Genomic DNA, 27,174 nt, shown 5'->3' on the forward strand with positions numbered 1-27,174 from the left:
TGTGATTTTTTTTGCAAACTTTGCATAATAAACAGATGGATGGCAGGCAGCCGAGCAGTCCGGCGTTCAAGAACAGTGTTGAGTTCCTGCGAATACAAATGATACAACTTCTGTTGTCTGATATTCTTCAGCTGCAGTCTGAGGCCAACGACAATAATTTAAGAAGTAATTTTATTGATGTTGTTGCTACTGTTGTTACAGGCCAGCCAGCCAGCACTCGCTTAATTTTGCTTGCTACATGTGGTGCATGTTGCCACATTAGGAGGTATTGGGGAGGTGAAGGAATGAGGTGTGTGCTCTGCTGAAAGATTTTTTTCTCACACAATTTCCCAATTGGTAGGATTTTGTAGGGGTATACAAATTTGCATCCGATTAAAAGGATGTGCGAATTTGGGATGATGGGATTTAAAAAAATTAAAATTTCTTCAAAGTTTTTTTTTTTGAAGTTTTTTTGGTGGAACTTTAATGGTTCGGATAAAAAAAAATATATATTCAAGAACAAAAAAATCCGTGACTAAGGCAAAACCATGGTCGAATGAAGAGGGTAACCCCGTGCGTTATTTTTTTTTTTTTTTTCAAAATTGTACATTTGGCAATATCTTCGTCAAAATGTTTATTCATTAATCCAATACAAACATCTCAACACTGCAATGATATTTTGAATTAACCAATAGTAGTAATAATATCGGTTGTTTTAAAAACCGACTATCGGAAACATCGAATATTTCGGTCATCACTACCCGTTCTCATTTTTTTTCTTCCAGAACCTGCAAGAATATACTAGACTTGCAATTTTTTTCAATATAATCAATGGAAAATCGGTTGTCGTAGTAAAAACTTTTACATTATTGCAGTTCCGGAACATACCATTTGTGTTAGATTTTTTCTGTAGTCTCGAAACAATTTTCCCAAGCCCAATAATTTCGAAACCAAAATATCGCAAATCAACGCCATTTATTATTCCAAATCATTCATCCGCTTGTCAATCCACTTCTAGTCGTTAATCCATTCAAATACTTTAGTTTGAGTCGATGTCAAGTAATTATGGTGTCAAGTGCAGTTAATGGTAACACGACATTGAGAATGATTTACAAGAATTCTTAAAATTATTCAGAATTACTTTTATAAATATTTTATGGCGAATTTCCAAAGCCACAATTTAAATGAAAATGCTGAATGTTAATCATAGCAAAGATATTTTTGTGGCTGTTTGAGGAATGCGTTTTAAAGATACTAGAGGTCTTCCACCTCCCACCACCTTGTATTCGAAATGAGTAAATTTCATGATTTATTAAAAAACAAGGAAAATAGTAGTAAAGTTTGATTGGGCCGAACTTTTTTTTGAAAAATTAAAAAAAATAACGTTGAAGAATGAAGCTATAAAAATCCAAATATAAGGTGTTACAGTTATATAGAGATATACGAAAACGTGGACCTCTAGAGTCAATTCTCTGGAGAAGGTGGTCAATACTGTGAAATTTAAATACCAAGTTAGAGATAGTTCTTTTGGAAAATGTAGCTAAAATCTTTAAAATACGGATTATTAGGAAATATCGTTTTATGAGAGTGGATCTGTACAGGAAATTTTCTGGCATTAAAAGAAGTACTCAGACCGAACTTTTAAATAATTCCAAAATTAAAATAATTTAATTGAAATGTGTGGCTAAAATCATCAGAATATCGAATATCTGGGGGAAGAATGATATGGGAACTATACCAAAAGTTGGACTATTATTCGTATGGACAGTTCTATGTAAGGATGTTTCCAACAAACTGGGGACACAAACTGTCAATTAAAAGCACATTCGTGTTAAAATTTTGAAAAAAACGTTTCAAATATGCCGGTACAGTTATATTGAAGCTATACAAAAAAACGTGGACCTATATTGCACATTTTAAATACTAAAAGTTCTACGAACCCAAAATATATCTGGGTAAGATTTTATCAACTTACATTATTTCTTTCGGAAGCTTGAATGAATTCCACTGACGGGCAGACAGACGAACGTACATCGCTAAGTCGACAGAGTTTTATGCTGAATATATACAGGGTGAGATAAAAAACTGCAACAAAGTCAAACGCCATAATTTTTACATTTTTTGTTAAATTTGATTGAATGAAAGCAAAAAATTTCGGAAATAGCATCCAATTTTAGAATAAGTTTAGATTTGTTCGAATTGGTAACCTTTGACACGAATTATGACTTTCAAACGGCCAATGAAACCGTCCCACGCAGCCCGAATGTTGCTCTGCGGTATTTTGACCCATTCCCGGCGAATCGCTTGTTTGAGGTGATCGATACTTTGGTATTTTTTAGTGCCAACCTTGCTTACCAAAATACTCCAGACACATTGGAAATACTCCGGATTGGTATCCGGAGATTTTGGTGGCCATTGTTCGCTGGAAATGAAGCGAGAAACCTCATTTTGTAACCATTCTTGGGTGGCGCGTGCTAAGTCCTGTTGGAATGTCCAAGGTCTGCGGCCAAAATGTTTGCGTGCCCAAGGCTTTTATACACACTCCAGAATATTCGCGATAATATTCGGCATTTATTCTAATGCCACGGTCGATTAATACGAGTGGAGAGCTACCATCATCTGTTATGGCAGCCCACACCATCATCATGACCGGCGCTTGCGTCCTAGTGGCCAACCGAAGGTGCACTTTTTCTGCTGACCTCTTTGGCAAGTAAGCACGATCATTTTGTTTGTTTACAAACTGCTGGACAACGAATGTTTTCTCATCGGAGAAAACAAAATTCAACAGTTCGGCCAAGCGAAGCAACTCTTTAGCTCTTTTGAGTCTATTTTCTTTCTGTTGCGGTGTAACTTCTTTCACTTTTTTGAATTTCAATGACTTTACCCCGAGTTCATTTTTTAAGATTTGCCGAATGGAATATTGCGATATGTTCAGCACATGAGCCATTTTTCGGCCAATGCGACGCGGATTTCGATCAAGTCGCTTCTTTACTTTTCAAACCATTTCTGCTGATTATGCTGTTTTCTTCCGTCCACTTCCTTGACGTCGCGGGCTGCGCTACCAGTATCACGGCAATGAGCGATGGTACGAGACACAAAAGATTTATTCACATTTAAATGCTGGAGTGCTCTAACGATAGCTACTTGTAGTTTTCCAGCCAAACATAAAGATATCGTACCATGAAGCTTGAACACCATCACGAATAATTTTTTTTTTCTGAAAAATTCTCACCAAAATCCTATTGTACGCTTGTAAGGAATATAATGAGCTGTCACTGGAATAATTTTAACAGCTGTCGAACGAATGGCTTAGAAATGACAGCAGTCTGAAGTTGGTTACAGTTTTTTTTATCTCACCCTTTATATACTGTAGGGTCTTGTATGAATATTTCGAGGAGTTACAAACGGAATGACAAAGCTAATATACCCTCCAAAGAATGGTGGAGGGTATAAAAATATATGTTGTTCCCATATTGCGGACTAAGAGGTTAGCCAATTATGTCATAACTTAAGCTTTTACATGGTGCCCTGTTCAGCCTGTCTTAAGCGTTTTTTTTTTTTCTTTAAAATTGACAGTTGGTGATATTTTTTTGATGGGTAGTGTAACTTTTTTATGAAATGGCTTTTCGTAGAATCACTTTCTTCTTCATGATATTCCCCCATGTTAAATTATGAAATTTTTAATAATTTGTGTCACTTGGATAATTCTAAGCTCAGGGCGTTGAAATTAATTTTAAAATATTTGTTCAAGAAAATCTGTCATTTCTGAAAATCTATTGCTGGCTAACCAAAAGTGTTTCTGACACCACCCGTTCACTTTAAATTCCACATAATTTCCACACACCATGGATTTTTACGAAAAACTACGTGCTTCATGTAAAAATAAAAACAACAAATTTTTGATTGAAAAATGAGCCAAGTAAGGCTAGCAGCGGGCGGCGTAACAAATTCGGCCATGCAAAAAATTCATATGAATTTTTTTCTCCAAAAATTTTTTTTTTTTTAAGAATTATGGTGAGATGAAACAAAGAAACCAAAAAAAAACATGGTTAATGTTCAAATGGTGTAAGCAAAGAAAACAACAACAGCAAAAGATACAAGCAATGCTTCGTCTTCAGCGAAACCTCTTCTACACTTCGCTCACATTAAAAGCTGAGTAAACATTTTTTATTTTTTATTTTTTTTTTTTGGTTCGTTTCAAAGAAAACAAAACACAAACACAATACTAATTAAAACATGTAACAACTTAATTGTAGGCAAACTACAGGGGGTCCTCACTAGCAGCTAACCGACTAAGTAAAAATACAACAACAAAAGCAACAAAAGCTTTCATTCAACTGGGAATGGTTGTGATGATGATGATGGAAAACAAATCTTGATGGCAACCGAAAAAGAGTGATACAACAACAGGGTGTCCAAGCACACATCAAGCCATCAAGTCTGTCCATCCATCCAACCGACCTGTAAATGTTGCTGAATTTTATGTTATTTCCTGTTTAGATGTCTTACTTAGTCCCCGATGGATGGCTGGCTGGCTGGCTGACTGTGGTTAGTTATCACAACGACAATGTTGGGTAAACCCACAATAATGTGTCTTTTTGAATTATTAATAAAAATATCACAAACGCACTTAAAAAGACAAAGATCTGCAGCAGCAGCAGCGACATCGAGAGATAGATGGGGCGAAAAAATGCTTCAAATTATGCTTCTCCTGCTTCGACAGATAACACAATGTGAAATGTGTGTTAAGACGCGCATGCGCACAGGCGTTTTTTTCGTTTTCGATATAAGCCCACTTTTTCTTAGATTTTTTCGGGTTTGAGACAGAAATCTGATATGCCTCTGGTCGGTTGGTCGGGTGATAGTAGTTTTTTTTTTTTGGTAGCTGCTAACACGCCGTGATGCTGATGTATGTTCACATGTGCCTGTTTTTTTGATGATTTCGTTGAACGAAATAAATGAAGTGAAGCTGAGCTGAAGTTGCCATGAAGATTTTGAAATTTGATAAGAAATTACCACTGTCACTAATTAAGTGGAATTGTCACTTTTAATTAAAACATACCAGAAAATATATATTATGCATATGTTTTATGAAACATAAAACAAAAGAGATGTTGCTACCGATTTAAAAAAATGGGTATGGGTGAAATGTGGGGATAGGGGATACTTTTAATTGGTAAATTATCATTGACCTGTACAACATTTTATGCTTGTGACCATTGGGATCCACGGGAATTTTCTGTTCTCACTTCCAAAAATTTTAATATATCGAGTCTCACTCTTCCCTGGATGTCGAGCGGAAACACTCTTAAGAGTAGAAAAAAACTTAACAAACTATACTTTTGCCACTTCGCTCAAATAAGGGAGAGCCTGCTTTGCTCGTTATAGAGTGGGATAAAAATTCGTTCGAAAACAAGCATAATCTACTATTGCCGATAACTTTTTTTACTTATTGTCAAACCGTTGTAGTATTTCTATGTATGTGTATTTTCTCAAATCACAGCAGCATAATTTGAAATCTTTTAAAATCCGATGTAAGAATCCGATTCTCTTCAAATTACACACATCACAATACTTTTTATTAAACAAGGTGTGAAGATGGAATATATCGGTCCACTCCCCTAAGTACCTCAACCATCAATTTTTGAATATCCACGAAGCTGGTGTAACGCGAAATTAACATCCATTCGATTCCATTCAGACTTAGCACAGCTCAATATTTCTATTAACACAAGATTCGCTATAAAGATGGTGGAGATCGTACCATTCCTTCTGGTATCTTCTCTACAAAGGGTCAAAGTATTAGGTAACCAAAACGATCATTAAATTCGAAATAAGCATCTGGTTCTCTTCATATTTCACACATACCATTAATTCTGTTAACACAAGATCTGCTGTGAAATGGGCAACATCGGTCCACTCCTTCTGGTACCTCCCCCACAAAGTGTCAAAATTTTGAATATCCATTAAGCTCATCAGACGCGAAATTAACATCGGATTTAATTCAGACTTTAATAAACACAACATCTATAGTAAATATGGTAGATATCGGGCCACTTCTTGTGGTACCTCCCCCACATTTGGTTCAAGATTTTTGAAAAAAAAAAAAAAGCTCAAAAGCAAAATATGTCGGAAATAGAATTATGGCCATCAAGCGGCAAATGAAACCGTCACACGCTGCCCGAATGTTGCTCTGCGATATTTTGGCCCATTCCCGCCGAAGCGCTTGCTTGAGGTGATCGACACTTTGGTATTTTTTAGTGCCAACCTTGCTTTCCAAAATACTCCAGGCAAAATAATCCAACGGATTGGTATCCGGAGATTTTGGTGGCCATTGTGCGCTGGAAATGAAGCGAGGAACCTCATTTTGTAACCATTCTTGGTGGCGCGTGCTGAGTGCGATGGTGCTGAATCTTGTTGGAATTTCCAAGGTCTACGGCCAAAATGTTTGCGAGGCCAAGGCTTTTATACACACTCCAGAATATTTTCGCGATAATATTCGGCATTTATTCTGATTCTAATCGACGGTCGATTAATACAAGCGCAGGGCGACCATCGCCTGTTATGGCGGCCCACACCATCAGCATGGCCGGCGCTAGAGTTCTGGTGTACAACCGAAGTTGCATATTTTCAGCTGACCTCTTTGACAAGTAATCACGATCATTTTGTTTGTTTACAAACTGCTGGACAACGAATGTTTTCTCATCGAAGAAAACCAAATTCAGCAGTTCACCACTTTCGAAGCAACTGTTTAGCTCTTTTGAATCTATTTTCTTTCTGTTGCGGTGTAAGTTCTTGCACTTTTTGGAATTTTAATGGCTTTACCCCGAGCTCATTTTTCAATATTTGCCGAATAGAATATTGTGATATGTTCAGCTCACGAGCCATTTTTCGGTCACTGCGATCCGGGTTTCGATCAAGTCGCCTCTTTACTTTTCGAACCATTTCTGCTGATGTTGCTGTTATCTTCCGTCCACTTCCTTGAGGTCGGGCTACGCTACCAGTATAACGGTACCGAGTGATGGTACGAGACACAAAAGTCGAAATGTACCACTGGGCACAGTATATCACTACCGCACCTTCATACTATGAAAAGTGGGTTTCTGGGCAAGAATGGGTTAAGGACGTTTTAACCCTAAATATCCAAGTGTATGTAAGGGGTTAAAACTGTTATTTCCAGAAGAAAATTTTTTAAAGAAAACATATGGATTCCTGATTTACATTAAGCAATATAATTGCAGGTGTCGTTTGGTGTGTGAGAAAGGCAAGGAAAATTCAGATCCTGAATTCTGAATAACCTCTCGTAACTAAAAACTGGCAATTCGGCTATTATAATTGCCCAATATAAATTTGGGGTTATAAACCCCTTTCGAAATAGCAAATTAGAGGACTAATATCAACTCTATTCCGTCAATACTTTCGAAATAGCCATCAATTACATTTGTACAACTCATATGTTACTTGTTTTTTAAAAAACCCCTGAGGCTTAAAACAAACGTTAATTCATTTTTTTTTAAATAAATCATTTATGGAAACAAAAAATTTTGCAATTTAGGAAATTAATGTTTGATTTTAATTTATTTTTTTTATTTGACTTGAAATTGGGCAAATAATTATTTACAATTTGTTTAGAGGCCTTCTGAAGGCCTTCATTAAACAAACGAATAATTACTGTGTAATTACATCTTAACACCCAACGGAGCAGGAAAACAGTTGGAGATTTTGGGCCAGCAAAACTGTGCCACTACTTCGAAGGTGATGGTGGGCTATTAAAAATACATTATTTCCAAAGTGATTTTTTCTTTATTTTATAGAAAATAAAATTAGAAAATTCAGATACGCAATATAAACAAAAGTATTAGAAAATATAAAAGTCATTTAATTTAAACATTTGTTCTTAATATTGGGAAATTTTCAATTATTTTGTAATCGATCAAAACACTTGACCACCGAAATTTCATAATATTGAAAGTATTTCTTTTGTTTGTTTTCAAAAAAAGGAAATTCCAATAGGGCTTGATGGTCAGTCCATCAGTTCGATTCGACTAATTTGAAAGCAAAATAAATAATTAATTGCATTTAATTGTTGTTTTATGTGTTTTGTTCCATAAAATAAACACTGGAAAGCAATGACCACCAATTCAATACGGATATTTTGTTTCAAATAATGGAGTCGGTCATATGATCATCTGGAAGGCGCTTAATAAAATAAACAAAATATCATCACAAAATTGAAATCAATTAGTTTAGTTGGAGATTACATGGGAAAAACACTTGAGCCAATGACCAATTAGAATATTTCAAAATATTTTAGAAATACAATTAATTAATTTGCTATTATGAAATGGTTTAGATAAATAATTGCTGCTGAAAGCAGTGAAAGGGAAAACACATGGGTGAATGATTTTTCAATGAAAAATTAAAATTGGAATAAAAAAAACATTGTTGAAATAAATAGTATTTCAGAAAATGGGATACTACCTACGCTTCTGACGAGGTATATGATTTTTATTAGAAGACAATTCTTAAATTTTGGCACCGGAATGAGGGGAATGACAAATCTTAATTTTAGTTTAGAATTAATTTTGGTAGAAATATTTTATTTGTGTGAAGATTGGGTAGAATCAGGGGCTTATATAACCATTCAAAATAGTTATGATTAGTTAAAATGTTTAATTTTACGAAAGTCAAATTTTGGCGGATGAATTCATTTTAAAATAACATGACAGGGGGAGGGTTACCACATCGACCGTATACATATATCGAATATTTTAGGGATCTCGAGTACATTTGATTTGATCATAACTCTGTGCGACAATATTAAATGATTTCAATAATTACAGAAAAAATCCTGCAGATTATGGAAATAGAGCTAAAAATAAAAAACACGTTTAAATAGAGGGGGCAAGTTCTCTCCTCTTTACTTTTTTTCAATTTTCGGATTCAAATTCCTGAGAATCTGCTAATTTTAGGTATAGGGTATCTTCGGCAGTTTTGCAGATAAAAACACGAGGATTATTTTTGCCACTGTTGTTTGAATGATCCCTAGAGAAAGATATATGTTGAAAACATATATCGAATTAGGACCATTTAAGTGATAGTTGTAGGTGCTTTTATCCAACGCCATTGATCGGATTTTTAAAATGTTGCATTGAAAGCCACCCTCAGTTTTGTGATCAAAGATTTTGTATAATTTGGGTCTAAAATTTATTGTAGCCCTGATATTTAAGAAAATAATGTAATTAACGTGCATCGGCGTTCTGAATGTTTACGTTTCCACTATTTTTTAATATTTTCGGATTCGATTTCTCTGTAAATTCAGGTACATAGTGTAATCGGCAATTTTGCAGATAATAACATTATTTTGGTCAAACCTTGTAGCGAGTCGCCAAAGCGGTCTTTTTGGCGATTTTTATACCCACAGCTATATAGCTGGAGATACGGCCAAAACATGTCTCATAGCAATAACGGTTTTAGACCCTAGGTATCTTTGAACAAAATCCCTTTCAGAAGATTTGAAATCGATCTTGCGATGTCCGATGTCTGTCTGGATGGGTATGCACGATAACTCTCGAAGGGAGTATCCGATTTGGTCCAAACTTGGTACATCGTAATATTATTATTTAACTAAGATTGAGTTCGGAGATGGATAATATCCGTCCACTTCTTCTGGTTCCCCCCCCCCCCCCCCACAAAAGGTCGAATTTTTCAAAGAAAATAATTTACTGCATGGAAGGAGAAAGGATGATCCAATTTTGTAAATCTTAATGTTATCATTAATTCTAGGTCAGGTGGATAGATAATATCGGTCCTCTCCATCGAGTGCATCCCCCACAAAGGGTCAACATTTTCAATAATTACAACTCTTATAAAATATCACAATATTTTTATTGAGATGGAATATATCTGTCCACTCCTTTTGGTATCTCCACACAAAGTGTCAAAATTTTGAATTTCGATGAAGCTCATAAAATGCAAAAATTAACATCCGATTTCATCCAGACTTGGCACATCTCAATATTTTCATCAACACATGATCTGTTATAAATATGTTAGAGATCGGACCATTTCTTCTGGTATTAACCCCATATATGGTTCAAGATTTTGAAAAAAAGATCAAAGAAAGTGGAATAAGCATCCAACTCTCTTCAAACTTCACACATCCAAATATTTTTGCGAATGCAATATCTGTTGTGAAGATGATAGATATATACCAACCCTTTCTCCCGCACCTACAAAGGATCGCAATTTTCCATACTTATATCTATCATAACTTGTAAAACAAGTCGGCGATTCTTTACAATTTGCAGTATCTTAACATTTCTCTTAACCAGAAACTTGAGATGAATATAGAATTTATCGGAATTTATGATTTCACATAAAATTGGATACAAATGATCTTTTTTCTTGTAATTTTGCCCATACCTGTATTTTTATCTATATTTGATGAAGTATGAAAATGGAGTACTTCGGTCGACTATATCAGGTACCTCAAGCACATTTTAACATTTTCTAAAAATTATCACATATCTCATATAAAGTGAAAGAAGTAACCAATATAGTCCAACTCTGACACTTCGCAATATTTATATCATATTTATTTAGGTCCGAAACAAAATGGCCAATATTGGCCCATTCCTTTACCCCATAGAGGGTCAACAATAATCATAACAGAAGTCAAAATATATTCAAACAATCGAAAATTTTTTTTAACAAAAACTTATGTATTTTTGAATACATTTCACTTTTTCCTAACTTTCTGTCTTTCTGTACCTTTTTTTCTAATTTATTTAGAGAAAGTGTCAAACGAAGAGATATTCTAGATCAAATTTTATTGTGAGTTTCTGAAGAAAAGAAATTTCTATATTCAATATGAAAAAATATTATCCACCTTCTTTCTTTTTTTCAATTTAGCACTTTTTTCCAATTTGCTGCTAGTATTCCTAAAATTTTACTGTCCGACATCCAGTCTAGAAAATGGAATGGAAAATTCCTAGAGAACCCTAGAAAACCCTAGAGGGTATCGTTTTTCTAGGCCAAACGTTGTTAGGGCCTTTATGTAGATTAGATTAGAGATATTTGAACTACATCCAAAATTATTGGTACAGAATATTGGTCATATCGATCCATTTTTTGTATAGCCCTCAGGTAACAATGAGTCCGGCAAAGTTTGGAAATTTGCGTTATTGTATTTTCTTCTGGTTTTTCGTGTGACTTGAGGTCAGAATTTAAAAATTTCTTTATAGGGTAAGTGTGCCTAAGTTCGGCATGTCCCAGTAGTCGGCACTTTTTATTTTTAAGCCCAAATAAATGAAACTATTATAACTAAATGTATTTTGTTTACTTCAAACATATTGTCAGCTATCTTTGTGTACAATTTCGGTAAGAAAAGATGATTTATTCTAATAAAAATTACATTTTTGTCTGTGAACGTCCTCAACAATCCATATTCTTAAGAAAAGTACAATAAAGACGTCGAATAAGTTTAACAAAACAAAAATATTATATTTTAATGAATTAATTTATTATTATTATTAATTATGCTTACAACAAAATTGGTATGCCGACTGTTGGAACATGCCATACCGACAATTGGCAAGTGGTGCCGACTACTGGCAAAAAAGCATTGTTTTAATAAAACTACAAATTTATGAAATTTAATAAAATGTTATTAAAACTTTATTTATTATTGCAAAAACTAAACAAAATTTCGAATCTGAATAAATTAACTTTGTAATAATTGAAAATTTCCATTCAGAATTCTGAGCGATTAAAAACGCGAAAATCATAAAGGTGCCGACTACTGGTACACTTACCCTATTTCAATTTGTTTTTACGATATTTCGAATATCTATGATAGGGAAATAGATTAGATTGGTTTCTTCTTAGTGTTAAATTCTTTGATATAGCTTTTCTATCCTCTTCTTTTAAAACGTATTTTCCAACTGAGTTATTATTTTTCACACAGCTCACATAGAGGTATACACCCAGATTTTAGTTATTGCGAGGGTTTTCACCATGTTTTCCCAGGAATTATTTTTTGTTGTACAGTGTAATTGAATTTTTAACATGGAGGACGATATGAAAATTGAGAGAACCTTACTTCCATAATAAAAACTACCCACTATCTTAGATAAATTCCAAAAAAAAATCGAACTTATTCCAGAACTATAAATTCTGTGGAAAACTTGATTTTAAGCCCACCCCTCATTTCCCGATATTACAGAAAAGCAAGGGAGATCCTCATATTTTCTAAAAAAAGCGAACTATTTAAACAAAGATTATGTAGTTAAATAAAAAAAAAACAAAATCCCAAAATAAAGCAAAAAAACCCATCAAAGTGTGAACAAAACAAACAAATGTGTTTCAAAACCAACAGCTACAATAAAATGCCGGAAAAAACGTTTCCCAAGCATTTGCAAAAACGACGAAAACGAAAACTGCCACCCCTGCGGGGCGTCTATCACAATAAAATGTTGAAAATATTGGTGATACTAGTCTGCTTAGTGAATATTCTATATCATTTAAATGTTATTAAAATAAGTGTTGAAGCCAATACAATTACAACAACAACAAATGTAACAACAAATTTAACAACAACACCACACGGGAATAGCAGCAGCAGCAACCTTAAAACCAATAACAACAGCTTTTCAAAAGCCCAAAAATCCACACGTAGTATTAGTGTAAATAATAGTTATAATCAACAACAAAATCATTTAATACGCCAAAATTATGCAGCCAGCAATAGCAACAACAACAACAGCAACATTAATAATAACAATAACAATAATTTGGTTGCATCGAAACGTAAGCTAAGACGCAAACCCAATCAGCAGCACCACCATCATCATCAACACCAACAACATCATAATCATCACAATATGCTTAGCAATTCCACAAAACGAACTGGCTCCGCCACACGACCCCCCGTGACCACCCGATACACGAAGGGCAAACGAAGAAAATACCAGAGACCCGTACAAACTGCTAGCCATACAAATACAACAAACATCATACCAAAGAAAAATTTAGCCACACTAAGACCATTGGTGGTGTCCTCCTCATCCACCTCACCACGCCTGCCAGCGGCGCAACCCACACTGCCCACCAGTTTCAGTTCCAGTTCGGCAACACATAGCTATCAATTAAATCCCTATATGCATCAGAAGCAACAGCAGTTTTCCTATTCGAATCGCACCTATCAGCGGCAGCATCAGTATCAACAACAAAGTGTCCAAATACCCTCGTCGACCATTAGTGTAACCTCGACCATAGATCATCAACAGCATCATCATCTCCAGAATCCGCAACAGCAGCCAACGTCTTTGTATGGCAGCAATGGTACGAGATTTTATCCCACCTCCACCTCGACCACGAACATCAAACACTATATCGGTGTGAATACCACCAACATTCATGAAATTAAATATCCACCCTCGGCCCCACCGGCCCAACAACACTCCATACAAAATCAAAATCATGTGGTCACCGATATAGTGGTCTATCGTAACATTGGGCCCATACCCTGTCCACCAGGAGTACGTCTAGTGCCACATCGTGTAATAACGGCCACACCAGATCCACGACTCAATCGGCAAAGGGGTAAGCAAGCAAATTCCTTTAGATATTTGGTTTTTTCTTCGCAATCGGCAATGAACTTTAATTTCTTGTCATTTGTGTGGGCTTAGAAAATGTCAGTTTCAATATTTTTTCGTTCGTTTTTGGCCTCAATAAAGGAAAATCAAAACAAACACGACTTAACTGTCTCTGGCTGGAAACAAAAAAATGTTATGTCTTTGTTTGTTGTTGCCCCGGCAAAAGGGTTTGGGTAGCCAAGGATATCTCTGTTGTTGCTATTTTTTTGATTACAAATCTCATTGTCTGGCCAAGGAAATAAAATCACGATTTTCCATTTCAGACAAATCTCAATGAAATGCAGTTGTTAGTAACTGGTTTTTCCTGACCAACATCAAACATGAACGTATGAATGTTTGGTATGACTGGATGTTTGGTTGGATATGACTGCCATTCAGCCAACTCATGATATGCTGATTTTATATCTACGTTTTTTTTTTGGTTTCTTTTGTGGCCTAGGTATTATTGAAGTTTTTGACATGTAAGGTTAATGGGATTTTGTGGGTTAACAAATTTATATTTTTTATATATTATTTTCCGAAAAATAACACTGTACAACAAAATTATTATTATTATTATTTTTTTTGAATAATTACAGGAAATCCCCAATAGATTTTGAAAGTAGAACTAAACAAGTAAAAAAGTTCTGCCGATAGATGTTTACCCTCAGCCAAAATTCGACTACTTAAATATATTTTGACTTAAGTTCTGATTATTCAAATTTTTGACCTTCTGGGCCAATATTATCCATTTCGTATCGGACCTAAATAAATATGATATAAACAATGCGACGTGCCAGGTTTGGACAATATTGGCTACTTCGTTCAATTTATATGAAACATGTGATAATTTTTAGAAAATGTCAGTGAGGTACCAGATATAGACAACCGATCTTGTGTTAGCAAAAATATTTGTGTGTGTAAAATTTGAAGAGAGTCGGATGCTTATTTCGCATTCTTTGAGAGTTTGTTTTTCAAAATCTTGAACCCTATGTGGGGGAGGTACCAGAAGAAATCGTCTTGTGTTGATGGCAATATTTAGATGTGCCAAGTCTGAATGGGATCGGATGTTAATTTCGCTTTTTTTTTTTGAGCTTCATGGACATTCAAAATTTTGACCTTTGTTGGAGTGGTACCACAAGGAGTGGGCCGATATATTCCATCCTCATACCGGACCTTGGGTTAATATTATGATGTGTATAATTTTAAGACAATCGGGCTCTTACATCACATTTTATTAGAGTAATAATTATTCAAATTTCGACCCTTTGTGGGTGAGGTACCAGAAGGAGCAGACCGATATATCCCATCTTCACACCAAACCTTGGGTTAATAAATATATTGTGATGTGTGTAACATGAAAAGAACCGGATGCTTATTTCGAACTTTATTATCGTTATAGTTATTTAAAACTTTGAACCTTTGTGGGGGAGGTACTAAAGAAATGGTCCGATCTCTACCATCGTTATAACAGATCTTGTGTTGATGGAAATACTGAGATGTACCAAGTCTGAGAGGGATCGATGTTAATTTCGTGTTGTACTAGTTTCATAGACATTCAAAATTTTGACCCTTTGTGGGAGAGGTAGCAGAAGAAGTGGACCGATATATCCCATCCCTTCACAGCAGATTTTATGTTAGTAGAAGTAATGGGATGTATGAAATATGAAGAGAACCGGATGCTTATTTCGGTTTTTATAATCGTTTTGGTTATTCAAAACGTTTGTGGGGAACGTGCCAGAAGGAATGGTCCGATTTATAACAGATCTTGTGTTGATAGAAATATTGAGATGTGTCATGTCTGAATGGAATCGGATATTAATTTCGCGTTTCTATGAACTTCATGGGTATTCAAAATATTGCCCTTAGTGGGGCAAAGAAGTAGACCGATGTTGCCCATCTCCGAACTCGATCTGAGATTGATCATAATATTACGATGTACTAAGTTTGGACCAAATCCCTTCGAGTCTTATCGTGCGCACCAGCCAGACAGACAGATGGACATTCCTAGATCGACTCCAAATGTCTTGAAACGGATTTTGTCTAATGAGATCCAGACTCTATAACCGTTATTTCGATGAGGCACGTTTTGGAACTGTTAAATGCCCTCTCTAGGCATATGGCTGAGGGTATAAACAAGAAGACGCGAAGGTTTACATTGCAAAATAGAGAAATGAGAGGGGGCAAGCTCTCCCCTCTTCCATATATATATTTTTTTAATATGTGGAATATATATTCCTAATATTCCTAGAATCTGCCATTTTTTCAATATCATAAAGGGACAATTAGTCATTGTAGTACAGCAGACCATTAGTATATTTTTTTGGCACGAGGACTATCTAGGTCAAAATTTTTAAACCTCAAGCGAAACATCTAAGTGGTCTTTTTTTCCCTTAAGACAGGATTATTGTAAATCAAAATGTTCTACAAAATTATTCGTCATGAAATGTTGCTATAGATCCTATAGAATCCGTGAGTTTATGAAAAACTCTCCTATTAGCCAACATTTTAGAAGGATGACATCAAAGGCGAAAATATTCTTCATCAAATTTCACTATAAGCCACCCCGGAGATGATATATCAATTTCCATTATATATCAAATATACAGGCATGTTGTTTTTTTGCAACATAAAAATATGTCAAAATTTCTCTAGCCTTTTTTCAAGATAAAGCATGAAAGTAACATAGAATTTCATTAAAAACGGAAAGTATCAAAAGATGAACTATTCCACACAAAATGTCACTATAAATTTCATATGAAAATTCCGATTTCACAATCACAAAGCCACATTTGTGTAGATGTCTTTATTTCAGAAGAAAGTTAAATATTTTCCCTTTCATATTACACTTATTTCATGAATATATCTCAAATAGTTGAAAAGTTATGAGAAAAAGAAAACATCTTTCATTTTTTAGCAAACGACTTTCAAATCTAGTCGCACAATAGATGGCGTTAGTATCGGGCCACTTTCAAATTCTTAACCAGTGTTGTAAAACGGCAAAAATTCAAATGTATTTTCTTTTTACCATAACTTTGGAACTATCGGAGGTATGTTAAATAAATCGGTGTCGCATGAAAGGGAAAATGTCTAGCTTTCTGGTGAAATAAAGAAATTGATTAAAATTTGACGGTCTGATTGTGAAACCAGGATTTTAGGGACATTCTTGAACCCTGCTGCTTGAAATTATTTTTTTTTTTATAAATTGCCTACAAATTTTAAAAAGGATCGTCGAGGCTTTCAGTACACTTCGATTTGGTTTTAATACAATTGTAGGTTTAAAAGTTATGTTATGTATACTTTAACTCCTGATTTCACAGCCTCACCGTTAATTTTTTATCATTTTCTTTTTTTTCAAACGGAAGTCCGACATTTTCCCTTTCATGCGACATTAATTTCATTAAAATATCCCCGATAGTTGCAAAGTTATGGTAAAAAGAAAAAACACTTGAATTTTGGACGTTTTACAACACTGGTTAAGAATTGGAAAGTGGCCCGACACTAACGCCATCTATTGAGCGACTAGCTTTGAAAGTGGTTCGCTAAAAATTAAAGGTTAATTCTTTTTTCCATAACTTTTTAACTATTGGATATATACTCACGAAATTAGTGTCATATGAAAGGGAAAATGTTTGACTTTCTTCTGAAATAAAGACATCTGTAAAAATATGGCTTTGTGATTGTGAAATTGGGATTTTAATACTAATTTTGATATTAGACGCTTAATCTATAAACTTTTCACAAATTTTGCTTGTTATTTGGAAAGAAGATTATTAAAGCTTTCGAATGAAACTAATTTTGTGTTGATAGCATTATTCGTTCGAAAATAATAGACTTTAACATTAACTTGAAAAAAATATTTGCTTAGATCGAATCATGTCGATCAATAGATGGCGCTGACGTCGAGTCTTAATCAGTGTTGTAAAACGACAAAAATTAAATGTTATTTCTTTAAACCATAACTTTACAACTATTTTTTTCTATTACCATTTTTTTCTTTTTACCATAACTTTAAACCTATCGGAGATTTTTTAGATTTTATTGTTTTTTTATTTAATAAAATAAATATCAAGCAGCAGAGTCAAAAATAATCTCAAAAGGACTGATTACAAAGTCTCAGTTTCCCATTCTAAGCAAATCTCTTTTCTCGAAAGTTAAATATGTTCTCTTTCATTTGACACCGATTTCTTTAGAATATGTCCAATAGTTGCAAAGTTATGAAAAAACGGAAAAATATTTCATTTTATGTCGTTTTCCAACACTGGTTAAGACTTATCGACAGCGCCATCTATTGAGTGACATGATTCGATCTAGGCAGGTGCAATTTTTATGTTGCTCTTTCAAAGCCTATAATTTTTAAAAGAATAGTGTTATCAACTTCAAATTGGTGCCATTCAAAAGCTTTAATAATCTGCTTTCCAAAAAACAAGCAACTGTTGTGAGAAAATGATAGATTAAACCCTTAACTTACAATATAATAATAATATCCCAAATTCACAATCACAAAGCCACATTTTTAGAGATGTCTCTATTTCAGAAGAAAGTCAAACATTTTCCCTTTCATATGACACCTATTTCATGAATATATCTCCAATAGTTGAAAGGTTATTGAAAAAAGAAAACACATTTAAATTTTTAGCGAACTACTTTCGAATCTAGTCGCACAATAGATGACGTTAGTGTCGGGCCACTTTCCAATTCTTAACCAGTGTTGTAAAACGACCAAAATTCAAGTGTTTTTTTCTTTTTACCATAACTTTGCAACTATGGGATATGTATTAAAGAAATCGGTGTCACATGAAAGGGAAAATGTCTAGCTTTCTGGTGAAATAAAAAAAATGCTAAAAATGTGGCTGTGAGACTGTGAAACCAGTATTTTTAGGACATTCTTTAACCCTGCTGCTTAAAATTATTTTTTTTTTATAAATTGACTTCAAATGTTAAAAAGGATCGTCTAGGCTTTCAGTACACTTTGATTTGGTTTTAATACATTTGTAGGTTTAAAAGTTCTGTTATGTATAATTTAGCTCCTGATTTCACAGTATCATTGTTAATTTGTTATCAATTTCTTTATTTCAAATGAAAGTCATACATTTTCTCTTTTTTGCGACACCAATTTCATTAAAATATATCCTATAGTTAAAAAGTTATGGTAAAAATAAAAAATACTTATTTTTTGTTAGTTTTACAACACTGGTTAAGAATTGTAAAGTGGCCCGACACTAACGCCATCTATTCAGCGACTAGATTTGAAAGTGGTTCATTAAAAATTAAAGGTGTTTTCTTTTTCCCATAACTTTTTAACCATTGGAGATATATTCACGAAATTAGTGTCATACTAAAGGGAAAATGTTTGACTTTCTTCTGAAATAGAGACATCTCTAAAAATATGGCCTTGTGATTGTGATATTTGGATTTTAATAATATTTTGGAAGTTCAGCGCTCAATCTTTAATTTTCTCACAAATTTTGCTTGTTGTTTGGAAAGAAGATTATCAAAGCTTTCAAATGACACCAATTTTGGGTTTACAGCATTAATCATTCGCATGTTATAGGCTTTGTAAAATTAACATAAAAACAGTCACATATTTATCAATTTATTTATTTCAAACGAAAGTTCGACATTTTCTCTTTCTTGCGACACCAATTTCATTAAAATATCTCCAATGGTTAAATTATCTCCAATAAATTAAAATACCTCCAATGGTTAAAAAGAAAAAAAAAACACTTGAATTTTGGTCGGTTTACAACACTGGTTAAGAATTGGAAAGTGGCCCGACACAAACGCCATCTATTGAGCGACTAGATTTGAAAGTGGTTCGCTAAAAATTAAAGGTGTTTTCTTTTTTCTATAACTTTTTAACCATTGGAGATATATTCATTAAATTAGTGTCATATAAAAGGGAAAAACTTTGACTTTCTTCTGAAATGGCAACATTTCAAAAAATATGAATGTGAAACTGTGATATTGGGATTTGAAGGTTAATTTTGTATCTCCGCCGTCTTTAATCTATCAGTTTGTTAGATTTGACATAAAATTTGGAAAAAAGATTGTCTACTCTTTTAAAAGGCATATAGCTGGTCTTTATAGCATCATTGGCTCTAAAGTTCTATGCTTTTAAAAATTAAAGTAAAAGAAATATTTGCTAAAACCGAATCATACCCATCAATAGATGGCGCTGTAATCAAGTCTTAACCAGTGTTGTAAAAGGGAAAAAATTTGCTCATTTAATATTTTGCGCCCTAAGATATGCTTTGCATTTCCTTCAACTTTCAAATTTGGAACCTTTTTAATCTATTTAAGGATCGGGGATGGTTTCATACTTACCATTTCAAACCAATGAAATTATAACAAATTTTTGTGAACAAACAATTTTATTATTATTATTTTTTTTATTTCACTATAAAAGTACAATTTTTATTTGAAATTAATGTGATTGTGGGCAAAAAAAGAGTTGGTCGAAATTAATTATAAAAAACTGATATCTACATATTTTTTGAAGTTTCCTTTTGTGCCGTTACTATCCAAGGCTATTGACGCACTTTGCTTCGCAAAATTAAGGTGGATACCTTGTTTCTGGACGCATACATTTTTCAGGGGGAAGTCTGGAAACCCATTTTCTTTAATTGAGAAAATAGATAATTTAAAGAGTTCATATCTGCAAACATCGCGTAGAAGTTTGTATCTATAAAGAAAAAAGAAAAAAAAAATGTTTTTATTAGTTTGCAAGTTAAGGCATCTTTTATTAAATTGAAAAGCATTTTTTTTGTTTTTTAACAAATTCCCAATTATCAATGGTTTTTCAAAATAAAACTTCAATTCAGCGTAGCTGAGTTATATTTTTAAGATGCTGGTAGGCTATTAACAATATAAATTCTTTCAACTATTAATTATTTATTTCCAAACTTCATATCATAAATCATTGTGCATTACCAGCCGCTTTTTTCGACATTATTTATTTGTTTATTGTATGAAAACAATTTTGTTATCGTCTTAAGATGTGACCTCTGCGCGCTAACCCCTTTGGCTGAATGAAACTGCAGACTGCGGCAGACATAATTAGCTACTTAGCGGTGTGATGTTGCAATCGTGCAAGCAGAGCTACACAAAGCTTCAAATACAAAAAAAAAAAAAAAAAGATTTTTTGGCTTGCTGCTCTGTCTATTCCCCATTTTCTTGTATTGCAATAGACTTGACACTTACCAAAATAAATGTGGCATTTTTTTTATATTTACAATGGTTAATTAATTGAGATTTTATTATAATTTGATATTGATAGGATTAGGTGGAAGAAGAACAAGAGATACTTGAAACAAAAATAGATTTGACATTTTTTCAAAGATTTGGAAAAAAAACTCATTGTTGGAGAAAAATTGGTGGCAATTCGAGACAGAAAAAGTTTTTAATTTGACCGTGTTTTTTAAACTTGAAACTTTGTAGATCGTTAAAACCGCCTTTTCAATTTTTGACAATATACAAAGGGACCCCTATTATTTGAGGTATATTTCCACAATATTTAGGATAGAAGATAAAAGATATCTGAAGGAGATCTTTGGATAACATCCAAAATCGTTGATATAGAGAATGTGTTATATTAATGACAACTCCGATTTCAAGAATTTTTTACGTTTCGTCCTTTGATTTCCCCAATTTTTGTCATTTTGAATTTATATAATGTAGAAGCGCTATTTACAAAATAATATAGATATACAGGGTGAGATAAAAACTTCAACAGAGTCAAACGCAATAATTTTTTACATTTTCTTTTAAATTTTATTGAATGAAAGCAAAAAGTCGGAAATAGCATCAAATTTTAGAATAAGTTTAGATTTGTTCGAATTGGTCACCTTTGGCACGAATTATGGCCTTCAAACGGCCAATGAAACCATCACACGCTCCCCGAAAGTTTCTCTGCGGTATCTTGGCCCATTCCTGGCGAAGCGCTTGCTTGAGGTGATCAACATTTTGGTATTTTTTAGTGCCAACCATGCTTTCCAAAATACTCCAGACACAATAGTCCAACGGACTGGTATCCGAAGAATTTGGTGGCCATTGTGTGATGGAAATGAACCCCATTTTGTAACCATTCTTGGGTGGCGCGTGCTAAGTCCTGTTGGAATGTCCAAGGTCTGCTGCCAAAATGTTTGCGCACCCTCCAGAATATCTTCGCGATAATATTCGGCATTTATTCTGATGCCACGGTCGATTAATGCGGAGAGCGACCATTGGCTGTTATGGTGACCCACACCATCACCATGGCCGGCGCTTGAGTTCTGGTGGCCAACCAAAGGTGCACACTTTCAGCTGACCTCTTTGGCTAGTAAACGCGATCATTTTGTTTGTTTACAAACTGCTAGACAACGAATGTTTTCTCATCAGAGACGGAGAACACCAAATTCGGCAGTTCTCCACTTTCGGCCAAGCGAAGCAACTCTTTAGCTCTTTTAAGTTTACTTTCTTTCTGTTGCGGTATAAGATCTTGCACTTTTTGGAATTTCAATGCTTTACCCCGAGCTCATTTTTCAATATTTGCCGAATGAAATATTGCGATATCTTCAGCTCACGAGCTTTTTTTCCGTCAATGCGACGCGGGTTTCGATCAAGTCGCTTCGTTACTTTTCGAACCATTTCTGCTGATGTTGCTGTTTTTGTTCTTCCGTCCACTTCCTTGACATCGGGCTACGATACCAGTATCAGTAACGAGCGATGGTACGAGACACAAAAGATTTATTCACATTTAAATGCTGGAGTGCTCTAACGATAATCACTTGTGGTTTTCCTGCCAAATAAAAAAATAAAAAAAAATGAATTCCATCACGAATGCCTTTTTTCTGGAAAATTCTCACCAAAATGCTTTTGTACGCTTGTAAACAATATAATGAGCTGTCACCGGAATATTTTTAACAGCTGTCGGACGAGTGGCTTAGACATGACAGCAGTCCGAATTTGGTTGCAGTTATTTCATCCTTTTCACCCTGTACAGTTGTTAACTTAATACCAAAACATAATTTATTGATGATCCTAGGACATTTTATGCCCCACAAATAGAATCCTCTGAATATTGGCTATTTATGTTTTATTTACATATTTTTCTCAAATAAGAAGGAACCTATAGCCAATATCAAAATGCATTTACATCCATATTATGTAGACCGTTATGTGATTATTTTCCGAATCATTTGGTAATTTAGTACTATTTTTGTGGGCAATATTTTTTCGGAACTTTTTTTACCCAATATTTTTTTTCAATTTTATTTAATTTTTTCTCTCTAGGCATTTTCCGGTTGTGAATTTATTATTAAGTGACTCTGTCTGCGTATGTGTGTGTGTGCGTGTGTCTAATTCTTGGCAATCGCCCGTATGTCTGTACCATTTGGAGAGCAAAAAATCGCAACGTGTGCTGCTGCTGCTAGAAGAAGTCTGTTTGTCTGCCAATCTTTTTGTGCCTTCAATATTTGGTAATCGTCCCACTTGGCATGCGTTTAACAGGTTTTTCATGTCCGCACTCAGTCTGAAACTTATTTTGATGATTATTTTTGTTGGTTTTTTTGTGTATTACGTTGTATTTACTCTTGTTTTTTTTTCTGTGTCTGCTTCTTCTTTATGTTCATATCCAATATGAATATTTATCGTTAGTTGATGTATGTAAAGTTGTTTGCAAGTGGGAGATATTTGTGATCAATTTTTAAATGTGGGCAGAGAGACGTTGATATTTTTTACTGTCATCCTTAGAAATTAGAATTGTATTTATATTGGCTTGAGGAAATAGGTTTTGTTGGTAAAATTGGCAAATAATTAGAGTTTATTTTGACAGGCATTTCAAGATGAGATTTGAAGTGGCTTATTTTTTGTATTTCAAAAATATAGACCCTATATTGTACTGGTGTTGAAAACTTTTTCGGGAAGCCTATAAACATCTTTTTCATAAAGATGGAAAAAATTGAAAAAGTGTTTCCAGTGTTGTTAACCCTAGGTTATTAAATTTTATAAACAAAACTAGCAAGTGCCAGCTAATTCGTCAGCGAAAAGTCAAAATGTTTAGCTTTTACGCCAAAAAGTTTTCAAAATCTTTCATTTTGAAGTTTTTCGAGAGGATATTAGCAGATACAATTGCACAATGGATCCACATCCAATTTTCCTGTCCAAAACTATGTCAACGTCTCCATATGTATGCCCTAGAAACCAAACTCAATAGGAAATTTCAGAAATTCAGTTTTTTTTAAAAATTTAGTACCATTTAGTACGCATATCCAAAACAACCCCCACATCTCTATTCTAGACACCAACAGTGATCCAAAATTTGTAGTTTTCGAAAAATTGTAGATTGTTGCACAGTTCTAAAACCTCAAATCTCAACACCAGATACAAAGAAAAACCTCAATAACAAATTTCGAAATTCCAGCTCAATCAATTTTAAGGATTTCACATCTATTCTCAATGTTAAATTTCAGGATTCCAGCTCTGTCCCTTCACCCAACACCAAATTTAGTACCATTTAATACTATTCTTACAAATTTAGAACGCATTTTCAATTCCACGTCCATATCTAAACTACAACCAACAATAAGTACCAATTAGTACTTTTCGTACAATTATAGCACATATTTCCACAACCACCTCCATATCTCAATCTCAGACACCAACAAGACCTCAATATCAAATTCTGGCTTTCCAGCTACTACTCTTCACCCAATAACCAATCTTGTACCACTTAGAACTTTTCGTACAATTATAGTATACATTTCCCAAACCACCTCCACATTTAAATTCCAGATACCAACAGAAACTTAAATATCAACTTTGAGGATTCCAGACCCTATCTTTTCACCCAATTCAAAGTTTAGTTCCATTTAGTACTTTTAGTACAAATTTAGGACGCATTTCCAAGCCACCGCCAAATCTCAAACACAAATACCATCAGTAATGTAAATATGAAATTTTAGTATTTTATCTATATTCCTTCACCCAATACCAAATGGAGTACCATTTAGTACATTTCGTACAATTTCAGTAAATTTCCGCACCAAATTTTAGATTTTAAGCACTATTTCCTTCTTATAGTAGACCATAGTAGACTTTCAGTTCTGCTATGAGCCTTAGTAGACCTTCAGCTCTTCTATGGAGCCATAAATACCTTCAGCTTTTCTATGCAGCCATAGAAGACTTTCAGCTCTTCTATGCAGCCATTGAAAGCCGTCACTTCGGATGTGGGGCCGTAGAAGACCTTCTGCTTTTCTATGGAACCATAGAAGTCATACTGTTCTTCTGTGGAACCATAGAAGAGCTTCTGCTCTTCTATGGATCCATAGAAGGCATTCACCTCCTTTGTGGAAGCATAGAAGGTCTTCAGCTGATTCTAGGTCAAAGATGTGCAAAACTAAATTGATAGTGAGTGAGTGAGCGTAACTGAGAATTCACCTTCAAGAGAGAGAAAAGATAATACGCCAATAGCCTGTGTCGCCAACGTGCGTTTTTTGGCAGCTTTGTTTATTGTCATTTGAGCCCTTTTATGGCATTTTCCATCACTTAGCCAAAACTTCCGGCAATAGGTCTACACATTCTTCATGGATATTGTCTTAAAGAGCTGAAAGAGGCTTGTTGACATAAACTCTCGAATTCAAAAGAAGACTGCAGCGGTCAAATTAGGCGATCATGCTGGCCAGTGCAAATCGCCAAAACGAAAAATTAGCCGCTCGGGGAGCAGTGTGTGCCGCATGATTCCCGATCCAACCACATTTTTTCCAATCCCAACTCAACAAGTTTGCGACAAAAAGAAGTGGTTTATCATTGCTTTTTGCGCTCATCGTTCACAGTAACCGTTTGGCCCGTGCCGTCATCGAAGAAAAAAGGTCCGATGACTCCTCCAGCGAAAACAGTACACCATACAGTGACTTTGAGCGGGTGTAATGACTCTTCGTGGGTTACACGCGGATTTTCAGTGCCCCAAAACTGTAAATTTTTCTTATTTACATACCTGCTAAGATGGAAATGGGCTTCATCACTCATGATTATTTTTGATGAAACATCATCATGTTAGACGTGATTGGAGGTCAGCAGTTAACAGCTGATGCACCATTTGTACGGAAACATCTTCAAATCTTGTACAAAAATCGCTGTAAAGACCGTCGACTGATACCCATTTTGCGTGACACGTTGTCTGGTCGATGTCAACGGCGCTTCAATGACATACTCGGCTACACCAGCAATATTCTCTGCAGAACGGATACTCCGGGGTCTGCCCCGCCTAGCGGCATCTTTTGTTGTGCCAGTCTCTTCGAGGCGACGACCAGGAAATCTGTGAAGAAATTCACTTTGTGCCAAAGTTACCAATATTCTGCGTTCTGGGACAGTGTAGCGTAACATTGTTTATTAATGTATACTTCGCATGTGTTTACTACAAAAATGTCAAAACAGAACTGACATCAGGGGTCAATCGTAAAATTTATTGCATTTTCTGATAGGAGTATCACTTTTGCGCCACCTTGTCATAGAGTGTAGCATACTTTTAGGAAAAGTTTTTGTTACCGGATTTCCAGCTGTTACCACGATATTTTTGCCACCATATTTTTTTGTTTTTTTTGATTTTCGGGCGCCTCATGCAATCAAGTGCCTAGAACTAGAAATCAATAATAAATGAACATATTTTCCATTTAAAAAAAGTTTGCCCAGCCAATAGTCAATTTTGATTACTTTAAGCTAAATTTCATAACCTTATTCGGCTCTTAACAACATAACGCTGAAATTCTCCAACTCCCTGGAGTCGGTGTTTTGAAGTGGCCATTTCACACTTCTTTCATGCTTACCACAAATACCAAAAATAATTCAAAAACGATCTATTCAATCAATCAATTGTTTTGTGAACAACGTTTTTGGTTGGTCGGGCACTGGTTTACACCGGAGGTGATCGTGGTGGTGGTGGTGAGGCGAAGCTTATTTGTGTCTCAATAATTATTATGCAACAACTGAAATGCAGTGCAATAAACTGACATTTGGAATTTACAGTTGGGCCACAACATGCTCGCAAAGCAATGCGGACAAATATGGCTTATCAAGTTTAACACTCCCTCACCGGCAACCACAGCAGCGTAGACAACAAAAAAAGCTGGTCGGCTGAGCTCTTGGACAAATTAAATTACCCAAGAAATTGTTAAGCGTTAAATTAACGATTTTCCATTTAACGCCATAAGTCGTCAGGCCATAATAACAACAATAATGGCAAAGCTTGATTATGGCCGACGCCGTGGCCGCTCTTGGTGGTAACCCAAGACTTTAAATCAGTCAGTTGTTTGTTCGATGGAGACACGTTGTGACTGACGTTGTGGCGGTGGCGTCATAATGTAACGATTTGTGGTGTCTATTGAACTTTTAACTGTCAGTCTAGGAAAAGAAAAAAAAACGGCGAACAACAAAACTACCGACAAACAAACATATGGAATTGTCATGTCGCTTGTTTTCAAAGCTGGGGGGAAAAATCACTTTACCATACGCAAATGTTACCAGTAGATGTAATGTGTGGAACCCCTCCCCCCAATCCAAAACCTCCAAAAGAGCATTACTT

The 27,174-nt window shown here is 34.8% G+C and overlaps 1 protein-coding gene and 1 long non-coding RNA gene across 2 annotated transcripts in view; one reads left to right on the forward strand and one right to left on the reverse strand.

Moving 5' to 3' along the window:
- Positions 1-27,174, forward strand: part of LOC101892460 (laminin subunit alpha-1) — a 195,994-nt gene that overhangs the window by 139,095 nt on the left and 29,725 nt on the right. The window lies entirely within an intron of this gene.
- Positions 20,043-27,174, reverse strand: part of LOC109613530 (uncharacterized) — a 154,850-nt gene continuing 147,718 nt past the window's right edge. Inside the window, exon 5 of the long non-coding RNA XR_002195043.2 lies at positions 20,043-20,301. This is a non-coding gene — a long non-coding RNA (uncharacterized LOC109613530). The remainder of the gene's footprint in view (positions 20,302-27,174) is intronic.

This window comes from Musca domestica, unplaced genomic scaffold, assembly GCF_030504385.1.
Source record: "Musca domestica strain aabys unplaced genomic scaffold, Musca_domestica.polishedcontigs.V.1.1 32, whole genome shotgun sequence".
In the NCBI taxonomy this organism is placed as follows: domain Eukaryota; kingdom Metazoa; phylum Arthropoda; class Insecta; order Diptera; family Muscidae; genus Musca; species Musca domestica.